A 2865-nucleotide genomic window follows, 5' to 3' on the forward strand; every position below is an offset into this window, starting at 1 on the left:
AATGCTCCTTAAATGAAAAGATGGCAAGACTTTGTCTTGCATACTTTGAAAATATTATCAGGAAAGACCAGTCTTTGGTGAAGGACATCGTGCTTGGTAAAATGAAGGGGCAGCGAAAGAGGAAAGTGAGATGGGTTGACAGAGTGGCCACAACAATGGGCTCAGGCATTGGCACAATTGTGAAGCAATCACAGAGCTGGGCAGCATTTCCTTCTTCTGTGCACAGGACCCTAGGGATCAAGACTGACTCAATGGCATCTAACAACAACAGCAGCAGTAAAACTATAAAATTTTAAATTATTAAAGATCTTGTCTCTCACCCTATTTATAACTTCATCTCATGGCACACTTTAAAAAAGGATTTGTTTGTACAGTCACTGGATATATTGCAAGGTATTAGAGATCTTCCGCATAGAACTGGTGAGGAAAAACTATTTTACAGGGAAAGTCAAAAAGTGTTGCTACTGGGGTTCCAATTCAGTCTGCACAGTTTATTCCAAATAGAGCACTTTTATACATGACTCTTCTACCTGTGAATTATTGTAGACCTATCTTCTCAGTTGTATACAAGTTTTGCTCGCATTAGAGTGCTTTCTGATTTCTTTCAATTAACGTTATTTGGTTTATTTTGTTATTATTTTCAGGGTTTTTTTAATATAACTGTTTTTCAGTATATGAAATCCAGGATCAGTAAATCTATATAGACAGTAACTAAATTAAGGGTTCTTTGGAGTTTTGGCAGGGTATGGGGAGCTAATAAAAATGAGTACAAGAATGAAGAAAATGCACTAATACTGATTGTAGTGATGATGGAACAATTCTTCTTGATGTGGTAGAACTGTTGAATTGTAAGGTATATGAATTATATGTCAATAAAGCTATAGATAGATAGATAGATAGAGAGATAGATAGATAGATAGATAGATACCGAGAGAGAGAGTGATCTCACACGGTGCTTGGGAGAATTTGACCAGCCAAGTTGCTGGAATGATGATCCATTGACTAGGCTCTTAATAATATTAAATTTTCTTTTTCTCAAAAAAAAAAAAATCCAGTGAAAACACTGGCTTTCAAAGGTATCTGCTGGGTCAATTCAATTCAAGGTAAAAAGATCAGCTCATAAGGTTCTAGAAATAGTTTATTGGAGATCCAAAGGGAAAATCTTGATAGATTTTCTCAAAAGACACAGGATAAGTGCAGGGGCTTCAATTAGGAAGTTTTCAGAAAATTAAAACCTGATGTCATGAAAAATGGCAGGAAAGTTACACCCAGGATTTTTTTGTTTTAATCAGGGCAATTTAACTTATCTTACAATGGCAACAAGGGCTGTTCTCTTAGAACTTTATTGAGAAAACTACCCAATCTTACCCCTTATTGAGAAAACTGTCCATATCTTACCCCTTCAGGCTTCTTTTTGATGCAAAAACTCAACTCACTGCCATAGCATCAATTCTGACTCTTGGCAATCTTAGACAGACAGACAGACAGACAGACTAGGCTTGCTGCATTGGGTTTCTGGAACTGGAACTGTTTGTTGTTGTTAAGTGCCGTAGAAAAAGGTACCACAGTGACCCTGTGAGCAACAGAATGAAGCACCGCATGGTCCTACAGCATCCTCACAATTGTTCTTATGCCTAAACCCATTGTTGCAGCCACTGTGTCAATCCAGCCTCATCTTTTTCCAAATGAATAATTGGTGGTTTTGAACTTCTGCCATTGTGGTCTGCAGCCTAACAGGTAACCCACTATCCATCCACTGAAAAGGAGCAGAATTTGAGACCCTTGAAGGTATCGAAACTTCTCCTTGAATGGGGTGTATAAAAAGAAGAGTACAAATTCTTTGGGAAATGGTTAGAGAGATGAAAACACCAACATTAGAAGTATAGAGAACTAAATGGAGAATATGTTAAGAAAAAATTTGCTTCAAAGTTTTTATTTTTACTTAATAATGGTTTCTATACTTGTATAAAAATGTTCTCTATGATGAGCTCAATGAATGTACAAATGCGCTTCACACAATTGATGTGTGTATGGATTGTGATAAGAGTTGTATGAGCCCCTAATAAAATGTTTTTTTTTAAGTTCTCTCATTTTATTTATATGAAATAATCTGGGGGAAAAACCCTTTGTTTTAAATGTAGCTGTGTGTGTGTCATAGATAGGTTTATTGTGCCAACCTGGCCAATAGGAACATGTGGGATTAATCAGGTTGCAATTTGATTGGAGGGCAAAAAAGATAAATGGCTCTGCATGGCCTGCCCCCCACTCTCTTCCTCTCTGGTGATCATACCAGTGTGTGGCAGCTTTAGCTAGTTCTCTGCTTCAACTTGTGAGCTACACTACCTGTGGAACAAGACAACCCGTGGATCGTATCACTAGAGCTTGAGGCTCCTTGGAGACCTCCTTCACCGCCCTGCTGGTGTGTATATCGCTTGAACTTGAGGTTGGTGGATCCTGTCACCTTGCATTGCTTGAGTTCTGCATCCCATCCGGCAGGCTTCCCTAAGTTCCTGAGCTGCTGACTGTTGGTGACTGCCCTGCTGTTTTCTGCCTGTGGGCTGACTCTGCCTGCATAGCCCGAGGGAAGACTAAGCTGTCTGCTCCATTGACCTTGGACCCTGCAGCCCACGAGTTGAAGGACTTTCAGTATATTAACTGTTCCACGAAAGTGAGTTGAACTGAGCCATCTATACTGTTGTGCTTTATAAACATATGTATATAAAATCATAAGTATCGGGTTTTGTTTCTCTAGAGAACCTTGCCTAACACAGCAGCTGAATGCTTAACCATGGCACAACCAGGGCTCCTGAATATTCCACACAAAACTCAAGCTCACTGCCACTGAGTCTATTCCAATTCTATATA

Source organism: Echinops telfairi, unplaced genomic scaffold (assembly GCF_000313985.2).
Source record: "Echinops telfairi isolate 266 unplaced genomic scaffold, ASM31398v2 ScPeMD7_1;HRSCAF=3_1, whole genome shotgun sequence".
Lineage (NCBI taxonomy): Eukaryota > Metazoa > Chordata > Mammalia > Afrosoricida > Tenrecidae > Echinops > Echinops telfairi.